The sequence below is a fragment of the Grammomys surdaster genome, unplaced genomic scaffold (genome assembly GCF_004785775.1).
Source record: "Grammomys surdaster isolate TR1022 unplaced genomic scaffold, NIH_TR_1.0 126118, whole genome shotgun sequence".
Classification (NCBI taxonomy): Eukaryota; Metazoa; Chordata; class Mammalia; order Rodentia; family Muridae; genus Grammomys; species Grammomys surdaster.
In genome coordinates, this window is record NW_021620926.1 from 4571589 (window position 1) to 4584813 (window position 13225).

The 13225-nt window shown below is 46.4% G+C and overlaps 1 protein-coding gene across 1 annotated transcript in view; it reads left to right on the forward strand.

Moving 5' to 3' along the window:
- The window catches only part of Hunk (hormonally up-regulated Neu-associated kinase), a 109680-nt gene that overhangs the window by 21413 nt on the left and 75042 nt on the right, over positions 1–13225 (forward strand). The gene's annotated exons all lie outside the window — the stretch shown is intronic.

The window sequence follows — 13225 nt, forward strand, 5'->3', positions numbered from 1 at the left end:
ACAGCTGGGGAGAGAGGCCTCAGCAGAAAACCACTCTGTCCGCATCGTGGACTTCTGACCTTTATAACTGGGAGACAGTGCATTTCTACTGTATAAGCTGCTCAGCCTGTGGGGTTTTGTGATAGCAGCAGACAGACATTGTGCTTACATGCTCTGAATGTCAGCAGTCGAGGTCGAAAACTTTGGCTGGTTACTGAGAGGGTTTTTGAACTAGACCCTCCCGCCTCTTCCTTCTTCATGATGGAAGCTTCTGGAAGGAACCTTGGCTGTTTCCGTCACAGCCTTCCCCTCACTTCATTCTGCTCTATAATAAACTCATCAGGCTCAAATACCACAGTGCCTGTTCCTAGACACAGGGTCCTTGTGGAGTAAGGAATGGAGCTCGCTCAGCAAACCCTGGTTTGGTTCTGTGATAGAAAGCTGTCTGATTGGGTGGGGAGTGGGGAGAGGGGAGGATTTCCTCTCTAAAGAATGAGAGGAGCCTGGGTCAGGAGGATTACCAGGTGTGTTAGACTTGCCTGGGCTCCATGGTGAATCCCCTATCTCATCTCAGGGAGGAAAAAATCTCCATTGAAAGAATGAGAGTATTTTAAGTTCCAAATAGAAACTCTTCAAGGGCACATATGTGAGATTAGGAGGGTGCCCACAGAGGTGTTTAGATCTGATTATAGGATGCATTCGAGTGGCCCATGGATATTGGTAATTCCCCTATGAGATGCGTGAACTAGAAAGGTTGTTCTGTGCGGCTTCCAAAATGTCGCTACTAAAATCGTGCTTCTTGCTAATAGCATTTGGTGCATAGTCCTTTCTTTCCTGAGTTGATTATGACAAAGTAGCCATTGGCCTGGTGTCTTAAGCCACAGACATTGTCTCTAGGGTGCCACGGGCAGCACCTTCTGGGGAAGACATTGTTTAGATCTCTCTCCCAGCTTCTGGCAGTCTCAGACACACTAGGCCTATAAGGGTCTGTCTCCCAGCTAGATTGAGACTACTATGACACTGCATTGGATGAGGGTCCATCCTTCTGGCTTGGCCTCATCTTAATTTAGTCACCTGTAAAGATCCTGCAAGGTCAAGCTCACAGATACTAGGGATAATAAATGACTCCAGCTTCTTTTGTGGAGACACAATTCAATTCCTAAGAGAATGTCCTGACTTTTCTTTTGTACACATATGATGTCTAAGTGTGTGTGGGTATGTGCATGCCCTGGTGTGTGCAGAGCTGTCACCATCTATCTTGTTTGAGGCTAGATCTCTTGTTGTTTGTTGCTGTGCACTCTGGGATAGCTGGCCCATGAAGGTCTGGGAAGTCTCCTGACTTTGACTCCCATCTTACCTAGAACACTGGGCCACAAAGTGGCTCTATGTGGGGTCCTAGGGATTCAAACACAGGCCCTCATGTTTGTCCAGTGAGCGATTTTCCTACTGAGCCATCTTTCTCAGCCCTGTCATGGTTTTCTTTAATGGCCTCCTATGATGGCTAATCTCGGTCAACTTGACTACATCTGGAATCAATTAAAACCCAAGCAGCTGGGCACACCTGTGGAGGATTTTCTTGATTGGGTCATTTGAGATGAGAAGACTCACTCTACGTCTAGATCTCTGAGGTCAGAAGACCTACCCTAAATCTGGACCACACCTGGTGTAGCCCATGTAAAAGCCTATGGAAGAAGGAAGCCTCTGTGTTTTGCCTGCTTGCTATCACTCTCACTGGCACATTCATCTGCTCTGCTGCTGAAGCATTTCTTTGCTGGGATTCGAACCTACTTCTTCATGGTTCCAATGTAGACTGAAGACCAGGTGAGACATTCAGCCTCGTGGATTGAATAACTTTGTGATTCTTAGTCTTCCTGTCAGGACACACACACACCCCTTGTCATTTCTGTTTCTCCAAAGAACCCTGACTAATACTCCTCCCACAGGTCTTTGGTCTTACAAAGCAAAGAGCAAGATCCAGGCAAAGTGAACGAGGTCATGAAGGAGTGAGGTAGTCACAGCTAAAAGATACATAGAAGCTGTTTCTAGGGGTCTGAAGAGATTTAATTCCAGGATCCCCCATAGATACCAACATCATCAAGTGCTTAAGTTCCTTATATATATCAGTAAACTGATGCGCTATATCATTTAACCTAGGCACCTGTAACCCCCCCCATCATTCCTAGGTTGTTTATCATGCTAATAAGATGTAAATGATATGCAAATTATTGCTAGGGTATGCTTGTTTAAGGGATAATAACTAGGAGAAGTCTGAACATGTTTGGGGGCAGACCCTGATTTCCTTCCCCAAATATCTTCCATCTGTGGCTGAGTTAATGGACGCAGACCAGGCCCTCCATGTTTGTTGCTCTTCAGGGGTAGCTTTTCTGCCTCTATATGTGTTGTGGATTTTGAAATGCTCAGTTCATTAGTTTCTTATCTTGTGACATAATATCTAATGCAGACAGTTTGAGGGAGGAGGGATTTAATGCTCGTGCTTCCTGGGGAAGGCATAGTGATGGGATTCACTCCCAGCTGGAGCAGCCAGGTAACGAGGCACCTGTTCGTCTCTCAGCAGACCAGGAAGCAGAGAGACCCACGGTGGAGGTAGCCTGGGGTGTCCTCAAGACTTGTCTCCTAGATACCCACCTCTTCCAGCTAGGGCCCACATCCCAAGGCCTCCGAAGCCTCTGGAACAGCACCACCACCTGGGACTAAGTGTTCAAACCCACGAGCCTGTGGGAGATGTTTCATATCAAACCCATGCCTCCCACCTAGGAGATGTTCACTGTTGGAGTGCTTGGGCTAACGGTGCAGTGTCAGAGTGTGGAGAGACAGAGCACCCCTGTGGAGGAGAGATGTGTAATAGAGACAAGGGTGGCTGTGTGCTGCTCTTCTACTAAAGTAGGCCCTGGCAGCAGTCTGGTCCCGTGATGCCTTTAGCTGGTATGACTTCCCTAGAAGGGCGGGAGCAACACCATGCAGCAACACCACACAACTGTATACCTCACCCACGTGCCCTGTGGTGAGCGGATCCCCATACCGTGAAGCATCCTGGTTATTAGAACAAACTTTACGCTTTATGGTTCTAAAATTAGGGCAAAACTCGGTGTATTGAACATGCTTCTTACAGCTAGATGTTTCTCCCGGTTGGTGTTGTGGGTTCTTTCTTATTCCCATATGGAGTGTTGTTTTGATGTGGAGAGAGCAAGGTGGGCAGGGGTAGAAGCTTCTGGAAGCATGACATGGGGTTGCAATGGGATGCCTAATGTCAGACCAGTTCTTCATGGGCACACTTGGAAGGTAGAGCGGAAGGTTAGTTTCTAGTGATACAAAGAGCTGATGTGTAGGTGTAGCCTTTGCTACTCATGATGGATGTACCCGAGGGAGCTAACGGGGTTGTCTGCAGGAGTCCCTTAACGAATTCCATGTGTAGGCTTCTTGTGTTCCATGGCTTAGAGTTGAAAGCGTTTGCTCTGGTTCCCTGGCAGTCCTCATAGGCAGATGAGTGGAAAGGAGGAAGCTGCCTCTGTCTTGGAGTCCCAGAGGAAAGGCTTTGACAAGCTGCTGCTTCACCAATGTCACTTAGACCTGCTGTGTCTGTGGTGGCTGAGAGGACACAAACCAGGGGCTGGAGGGGAGAGACATTTATTCTCACTGCCTAGGAGGTTAGCACAGGAGATGGAGTTGTCAGCCTGTCCCTGTAAGGAGAGACTTTTTGCTTTGCGCTAACATTTAGGGATTGCCTATAATTTTTAGTCCTCTTTTGGCACTTAACTACATGTGGCATTGTGGAGAAGTCCCCAGGGATTTGCAAATTAGCACATTGGTTCAGTGACAAGATAGGAGATGACGGGGTGTGGGGTACCACCTGCATGAAGGGGTTAATGCTGTTCTTGCAGGACTGGATTACTTACCACAAAGGCAGATTGTTATAAGTGAGCTGCTCCAGCCAGTGTTTCTGTCTTTCTGTACCCGTCCTCTTGTCTGTCACCTTTTCTGACATGTTACCATACATACATGAGGCCCTCACTGGAATCGAAGCAGATGCCAGCCACCCACTTGCTGTAGGACTTCTCAGCCTCTAGACCAGGAGTTAAAGAAACCTTTTTCCTTTATAAAATTCTTCATGTGTGGTGTTTTGTTATAGTGGCACACAACGGATTCAGACCATCTGTGGCTCTTCAGTTTTGTGTGATGTTTCTTTCTTTCTTTTTTTTTTTCCTTTCTTTTTTTCAAGACAGAGTTTCTCTGTATAGCTCTGGCTGTCCTGGAACTCACTCTGTAGATCAGGATGGCCTTGAACTCAGAAATCCACCTGCCTCTGCCTCCCAAGTGCTGGGATTAAAGTCGTGCGCCACCACTGCCCGGCTTGTGTGATGTTTCTTATGACTTTCCCCTGTATGCCTATGACCTTTCTTGTATGGCTACCATGGCTTAGACACCGTGGTCTTTTCACATCAATGGCCTTGTCTTGATTGATTAGATCTGTAATGACTTTGTTTCTAAGAAGGGTCACATTTGGATGTCCTGGGTAGGGGTATGATTTCATATCTTTCTGGAGAACACAATTCAGACCCTAATGTGTTGCAAAGTGGCTTTCCTGCCTTTGCCATGGAGGACTCTGCCTCCGAGTCTCCCTCATGGTCATTTGCTACGTCTCCATCTCAGTATCTTTGTTCACCGTAGCCTGGCCGAGTCCTCCAGTGTCCTCCTGTCTCCAGGGCCTCATGATATAATCCATCCCAACTGTCTAGATATGAACGCTAGTCAGGCTACAGTCCTGCTGATAAAGCTTGAGGATCTCAGAGAAGATTCCACTTGGTTCTGTGCCTTCAAGATCATCAGGGTCAATCCCCATGATCCTTAGTTCTACTGATGAATTTAGTGCTCTGTCCTCTGTGGGGACCTGCTGGCTCCCTCTGCCTTCCCCTGGTGCCCATGATAAGCATAAACTTCTAGAGCACCAGTGTTCATCCCCAGAGTTTGTTCTCATCTGCCTGGATCTCTGCTGGGATTCCATATCACTGCTCACACTACATGTGCCTTTATCAGCATTTATGAGTGAGTGGGTGTTGGCTTCCGCATCAACTCCTAGGATTTTTTTTTTCCTGGTGGAATCGAGCCCTAGAAATTTTGAAATATATACTTTTATCTGCCCATCTCAATTGTTCCCAAATAGTGGCTGCTTAGACAAGCTCAGTGGAACAAAGGTCTCTGGGAAGCTCTCACTGTAGTCAGGAGGCTCTGCCATGGTCCAGAGGTTTCTTCTTCCAGCCCTGTGTGCACAGTGACACCCAAGTTAATCAGTATCTATGAGTCAGCCTTTCTCCAAGGACACTGGGTGTGTGTCGGCTTATGTTTTAACTTCTTGATGGGTTGGATGCAGAGTGATTGGAAGAAATCCCCAGTAAGGTTTAAGGCTGGGCTCAGTGGAGGGAAAGAACTCTTGAGTGTGTTTGATTCCTTGAACTGCCTTAGTAAGATGCCAAGCAGAGACACACTGTCTCATAGTTTTGAAGGCTGGAAGGCCAAGACCGGGGTGTTAAGAGGGCACATGTCCTCTGAAGGTGCAAAGGAAGGCTTGTTTCTTGACCTTGCTAGAGGCTACCCATGGTTTGTGGTTCATGGCGATGTGAAAACAGTTTTTACATAGTGTTCGCCCTATGTGCCAATTAGCTTCTCATAAGTCCAGCGTTCTAAGGGTCTCTTTAATCTATTGTGTTAAGGTCCTTAGAGTAGGACTTCAAGTGCTTAGGAGACAGATCTCAACGCCAGCCATTGCTAGCATGGGCTCCTCTATCCAACCCGAAGCATGACTGCTGGGTGGATTATTAAAGTTTGTCAGGTCAGAAGGTTACACCCTGTAGGTAAAATGTGAGGAAGGGGCATTTGCATGCACCCTGTCTCATCTAGTTCCTGGGAACACATCTGGCTGCCTTGCTAACAGCACTTCATGCTGGAAGCCTTGAACTGATAGCCAAGGGTAGCCAGCATGGGTTGAGCATGTGGTCACGTCAACCCTGCTTGCTTTGTACAGAGGCTAGAGGGCTGCTCCCAAGTGAGCCTTTGAGATCTGAGTCCAAGACCTGTATTAGTCACACATTCTGCTCAGCAAATGCTTCAAATCGCCCATCATCCTTGTCTAGTGAGCCCAGTTCTGCCTGTACTGTTTTATTTCCCCTGTAAGGTGGGTTCTGATGACCAGTGACTGAGTTCTGAATGTGGGTGAAACTGTCTCGCTAGTGAATTCTGTTAATTGAACCCTGATGATTAGAGAAGACGTTCTAATGGCTGGTGATTGAGGCCTAAATGTTTGTCAGGGTTCTGATGATCCGTGACTGGGTCCTGGTGTTTGGTGAGTGACGATCAGTGGTCACATGCTAGAGGTTGGTAAGTGAACTCTGATGGTTGGTGACCAAGTACTGATAGTCAGCGGTTGACTTCTCATGATTAAAGTCTCAGTTTCTTTTCCTGTTGCTGTGATAAAGGACTCCGACCAAATTGTCTTAAGGGTGAACTTCCAGATCACTTTTCAAGGTCTAGTCCAGTCCATCATGGTGGAGAAGGCAAGGCAGCGTAGAATGAGGCAGCTGCTTGTGTTGCATCTACAGTCTAGCCACAGCGTCTAGCCATGCCTCAGGCCACTTTCTCTGTTTATACAGAACAGGATCTCTCCAGGGAAAGCTAGCGCTCGCTCTTAGGGGGCAGCAGATCTTCTCACTTTAATCTTGCAATTAAAATCATCTATACAATCACCCGCAGTTGTGATTCCAATCCACCACTCACCACTTGACGGTCAACCCTGACCATAATAGTCTGTGATTGCGCTTTGATGGTGAGTGATTGATTTGCTCCCCCATAAGAAATTGATGGTGAGGAGATTTGAAAATTAGGTGACCATACTGGTTCAAGTGGCCAGTATGGAGGGTAAGATGTTCCTGGTTTTCCTAGCTTACATTGGCTTATCTTATCATCCTTAGGTTATCTATAATACTTGACCCCTAGCCCCTGTGTTGTCAGACTCCGAGTAGAACCACAATCACGTCTCCCATTTTTTCCAAGAAGCAGCTTGTCCACAGTCCAGCCCAAATAACAGCCCTGCCATGTCCCGGGTAGGGGACCTTGGGGTAAGTTTCTTAATCTGTGTCAGTCCAGATTTCCCTCTGTATGGGGAGAGCTGGTGTCTTCCTTAGAAGGATAGAGTGTACACAGGATGCAGAAATTAGCTTATAGGACCTTGCTTGCCAAGTGCCTAGTGGATAAAACTGGTCCCAACTGGAAGATTGTCTGGATTTGTGACCGTGGTCTCCATGTATGCCTTTTTTCACACCATGTAGTTAACAAAGATATGAAACAGACCGTATCAGTGCTACCCTTTTTAACTATGAAACTGGATAATTTAGGCCATGGTTCCTAGATTGGTTTGAGATTGGTTCCAAGACCCCTAAAGAGTCCTAAAAACTAAGGATGTCAAGTCTCTTCTATAAAATGATCCAGCATCTGCATATAACTTACACTCTCCTCCAAATATAGTAGACCAGCATTAGCTTATTTGTAACATCTAACTCAATGCTCTGTAAATAGTTGTTATATTAGGTTGTTTAAGGGTTAAGGCATATATATATATGCCTTACCCTCCCCTCCCTCTCCCTCCCTCCCTCCCTCCCTCCCTCCCTCCCTTCCTTCCTTCCTTTCTTCCTTCCTTTTTTGTATGTGTGTATGTTGGTGTGGGTGCACATGGGTTCTGGGGATTGAACTCAGGTCTTCATGCTTGTCCTGCAAGTACTTCACCACCTCGGTCATCTCCCTAGTACCTGAGTGATTGCAAAATTGCTTCATAAAATGAGAGCCACCCTCCTGGTCATTTTTTTTTTTTTGAAAGTGTGGTAACAATCAACATATCTTCTTTATTATCTCTCTTTTTAAAAATGGGCAGGAGGTTGGATTTGTAACCAGTACATCTTGTTTCCCATGAAAGCAACATTAAAATCTTTCCGACCCGATTTTGACCTAGCAAAGCTCCATTAATTATGATGAAGGAAATAGATAAACTAGTAGTTAACCCAGATTCTCAGGATGAGGCCCACTGGGACTGGCATTTAAGAGCTGAAAATGGTAACTCTGATCACAGCTGCCTTGAAACTCAAAAAAGAGGCAGCACCTCAGAATTTACAGGGTTTTCGGTTAGTAATCACGGTCTTCTAAGTGGGAAACATTTCTTTGAAGTTTATGATGGTCTCCTTTTTTGAAACTGTTCTTTTATCGATTTGATTATATAAATATTCAAATCCTTGGGTATCTGTCTTTCACATTTCTTTTTCTTTAGTTAAAGTTGTTTACATTTGTGTATTTCTTTTGTTTGTAGGAGATGCCATGTGTGCTATGCCACAGGTGTGGAGGTCGGAGGACAGCTTTTGGGAGTTGGTTCTCTTGGGCTTGATGACAAGAACCTTTACCTGATGAGCCATCTCTGGCCTAATACAGTTTACATTCCTTTATTTTTTTTTTCAACTATCAGGCTTTAAGAGGCATCCATCTTGTTTTTTTTTTGAGGCAGGGTCTCTCACTGGCCCAGGGCTTACCAATTGATGTTAGGCTGTTTGGCCAGTGCGCCCCAGGGATCCTGTCTCTGTCTTAACTGACTGAGCCACCCAGCTCCTCCTTTGTTTAACCCCCCTCCTGAGCTTTAAATGATAAAGAGTAGATAGAATACTAACCTATTGTCTCCTGTGATGGTTTTTATATTCTCAGTCAAGGGAGAGGCACTTTTAGAAGGTGTGGCTCTGTTGGAGTAATTATGTCACTGAGTGTGGGCTATAGGACACTCATTGTAGCTGCCTGGAAGCCAGTTTTCTGCTAGCAGCCTTCAGATAAAGGTGTAGAACTCTCAGCTCTGCCTGCACCATGCCTGCCAGGATTCTGCCATACTCCCACCTTGATGATAATGGACTGAACCTCTGAACCTGTAAGCCAGCCCCAATTAGTTGCCTTGATCTGTGTCTGTTCACAGCAGTAAAACCCTAACTAAGACATCTCCTAAACTTAGTTCATCACCAAAAGTAGCTGAAAAGAGAGAACCCAGTATGGCAAATACCTGTAAAGACATGGCAACTTCCTTTTCAAAGATAAAGAGCCAAAGCTACAAAAGTTACACTTATTGATAAAGAAGTTAACGACTTATAGGAAGTACACTGAAATGTCCCAGCTGGGAAGACACATCCTGTGATTGGTTGGGTTGGGTTTTCTCAGTAGCATCCTTCCTCCTAGGTCCTGGGCCTCCTGTCCTTCAGGTCTTCTTTTCTTAGCATTAAAATATGTGAAATTTATTGACTCCTTGAGCCCTTTAGTGCACATGTCAAAGCTCCGACTCCCAGTACCTGGAAGATGACTGTGCTTTTGTAGACAGTCTTTGAAGAGGAAAATGAGCTGACATCTTCATTGTAGCCTGTGGTCCAGTTTGAGTTGTGTTTTACGAGAAGGAGTTTGCATTCTTTTAAGTGATGGCCTGGCAGTGGCAATGGAAAGGCAGGAAGAGATGAGGGATGACTGGGTACCGCATTGGAATGTTCTATAAAGAGTCCGTGCATGGTGAGGAGCTTGCCGCCAAGCCCGACGACCTGAGTTTGATCCTCAGACCTACATTGTAGATGGAGAGAATCAACTCTTACAAGTTGTCTTTTTTTTTTTGTTTTTCCAGACAAGGTTTCTCTGTGCAGCCCTGGTTGGTCCTGGAACTCACTCTGTAGACCAGGCTGGCTTCGAACTCAGAAATCTGCCTGTCTCTGCCCCCCAAGTGCTGGGATTAAAGGCGTGCACCACCACTGCCCGGCCACAAGTTGTCTTGTGACCTCCCCATGCCTGCGGTGGCACTTGTAACCACATACATAGGCATCCTTCAAAAGTACATGTAGTTAAAAAAAGACAAAAAGAAACCGAGAGGAAGCTTGAATACAGGCATGGGCTTAGTGAGACCCGAGTGTCCACCCCACTGCGAGATGAGACCTTCTGCCAGCCACAGAGAGAAGCCTCACAAGAAACTTCCCTTGTTAAGGCTTTGATCTTAGACTTCTGACCTTTAAAATTGTGAAGTCACAGATTTCTGTTATTGAAGCAGCCATTGTGGGGTAGCCTGACTGGATGGATAGATGGATGGATGGATGGATGGATGGATGGATGGATGGATGGATGAGTAAATGAATGAATGAATGGGTGAATGAATGAATGAATATGCAGGGAGATGATGAGAGAGATTGGATGAAAAAGCTTGTGTTAGAAGGAAAAGGAAGGGGGGTAGATAGAGGTTACATCCACAGAGAAGAAGGAGGAGGGGCGAGGGGATTGGGGGTTCCGAGGGGGTGGTGGGGGATGGGGTAAGGGGACAACATAGGAAATGTAAATAAATCATCCAATAAAAAAAAAAAAAGAAGGAAAAGGAAGAAAGCCCTTAGTTTTAGGATCTCAGCCATCTGGTCTCCACACAGCTCTGCCCTGTTCACAGAAGCATGCAGGCACAGGCCCGCCTCTCACAGTCCCCCTCTTTCTGCTTATGGATTCTGTGCCCTTCCTGAGCTGTTATCTGCTTCTCTCTGAAGCAGAGTGTTTAGTCTTCCATGGAGAGGGAAGGAGACCAGGAGGATTTATGGAGGCCTTGCAGGAACACAAATTCTGCTTTATTCAGACTGACATCATAATTGTACACGGATAAATCAGAGCAGATCCGGGGAAAGGCCTTCTTTTCTGGTTCTGAGGCCCGCAGCAGCTCTGGGGCTAGTCTGAGAGTAGGTGATTTAGGTGGGACTTAGGCAGTGAGACAGGAAGGAAGCCACCTGCAGTGAGTTGTAAGGAGCTTGTGTGAGTGCAGACTGGAGCTCTACAGGAGCCCTGTGTGAACTTAATCCTTCCTCTCCTGGAGCTATCCTGTCTGTCACTCCCCTGGGTCCTTGTCATCTCTGCCTCCCAATGTTAACTTCTATGCCCACCCAGAGCTGTGTTTTAACAGCTACTCAGTTAGAAGCCATGGATGATGGCCACCATGTGCCAAGTACAGCATGTAATACCTTGGCCACTTTTATTATCCCTGAGTCATTAGAGGGGAAGCTTCTTGCCTGGGACTTCTCAGTTCTGGGACCCTCAGCTTAGCTTTGAGTGCCAAGTAGGTTCAGCTGAGTTTTGACTTTTTGGCTGAGTTGTGGGGCTGGGGTAGGCAGTGTGCTTAGAGAACAATTGATTTGAACAAAGCCACATGGCTAGAACTTCCTTACAGTTTGCTGTAGTTGCCTGTGACCATGGTGGTTACTGAATGCTAGAGATGAGCCAGGCATAAAAGATGTGCCCTTGAAGTGTAAAATACTCGTCAAAAGAGTTCCACGGCACTGTATGACAAAGAGCTTGTAAGACAGCTCATTAAGAATTCTGGATGCAGAGGCTGGAAGAAAATGGCTCATTGGTACCTGTTGCTCTTGCAGGGGACCCAGGCTTGGTATGTCACATCCACTGGGTAGCTCACAACTATCTGTAACTCCAATTTCAAGGGTCCCCCCTCACCCTCTTCTGACCTTAGGCACTGGTCATACATGTGACACACACACACACAGCCTATCCCTAGGGTTCACGGTTCACTGTCTCACCTATTGATGAGCTCTGCATCACTGAGCTATCCTACCTTAGAAAGTAATGTAGATGGCCCAGCTTAGGTGGCCTCCAATCTCTACATGAACACGCACACACATGTATGCGTACTCCAGCTTCAAGTGTGCACCCCACACATACAAGTGCATTCTCTCACACACAAGTGCAAACACATATAAACTGTTGAAGATGGTTTTGTTATACATCACTCTTTTAAAAAACCCTAAAAAAAATGAGTGAGAGAAGGAGAGAAAGAGGAGCATGGAAGTGGGGGAGGGGGAGGATATGAAGACCAGCAAGGGGGTCCCAGTTAGTAAGAAGTTCTGGCCACACCTGAGTCAGATCTCTGGGCTACATCAAAGTGTAGATGACCGGCTTCACAAAGTTGCCCTCTGCCCTTCACACGCAGGCTGTGATACCCCTCCCCAATAATAATAATGATAGTGAAAAAATAGGGAATGAGCAAAATAAAGAAGTCCACATTTTACAATGACTATTATGCAAAAGCATTTAAAGAATGAAAACTTTATCTGAACAAAAGCGAGGGGGGGCAAACAAAAATTGATAGACTGTAAGTCGTCAAAATAAAGATGTGTTCCAAGAAAAACACAGTGCAGGGTGCAGGGAGCAGGGCTGGTACCTGATGATGGAAAATTTCAAATATCTTCTTAAGGGATCTTATTTGAAGATGTCCTGTCACCAGTGGTTAGGGACAATGCTTCAGCCTCACCTTGTGATGGATGGAAACAGAGAAGGCTCAGTGTAAATGCTATGCATGCAACCTTGCAGGAGGCTAGCCCAGATGGAATGTTCTGGAAGAAGAAACTTGGTTGTGAGGGAGGGATTCGGTCGCTGAAGCAGTAGGACAACACAGAGTCTCAGAGATCCCAAGGGACTCTTCTCAGGGAGGTTCATGCCTGGTCACCATCTTAGGGATGGTATATGGGGAGCAGGGATGGTGTATGGGGAGTGTGGACTGCAGCATGCCCATCTTGGGGTATCCTTGGGCAGCGGGGTTGCTGCTAACCTCAGTGACTGAGTTCAGTGGCCTGGGAACTGTAGCTGTGCCAAGCCCACCCACTGCCCTTTGCATTTCTTGTATCTCTTTACTTCCCCAGTAAAATCTAGGCTTCCCTGCTGTAGCCATTGGTGTAGGCTCTGGATAATATGGGGACTGAGTCAGAAAAATAAGGAACAGAAATGAGTGCTGGGGAGCGGATGGGGATCAAGAACGCAGTATTTTCGCTATGGTATTTACGGATTGGCTTCAGAGGCCAAGAGTGGGGAAATGCCCAGAGAGATCACATGACCTCCACAGACCGTGAATCATGAAAGAAATGATGTTTGCGTCTCTGTTTTATCAGTACCTCATCTCCCTGTAAGATGCCCCAGTTTCCTGAGTCCTACTATGTGCATGCTCGGGTTGACTTGGCATTCTTTTATCATGACTTACAAAGGCAGCACGATCACAAGCAAGGAAGAAGGCTGGCTCTGGGTAAGAATTACAGGCGCCACCCAGACTCCCATGTCTGCAGTCCAGCCTTTGCCGTGCTACCTCTGGTTTGCTTTTTTTTTTTTTTCCCCAGTCCAGCAGGATCTAGTTTCTTCTTTCCCACCA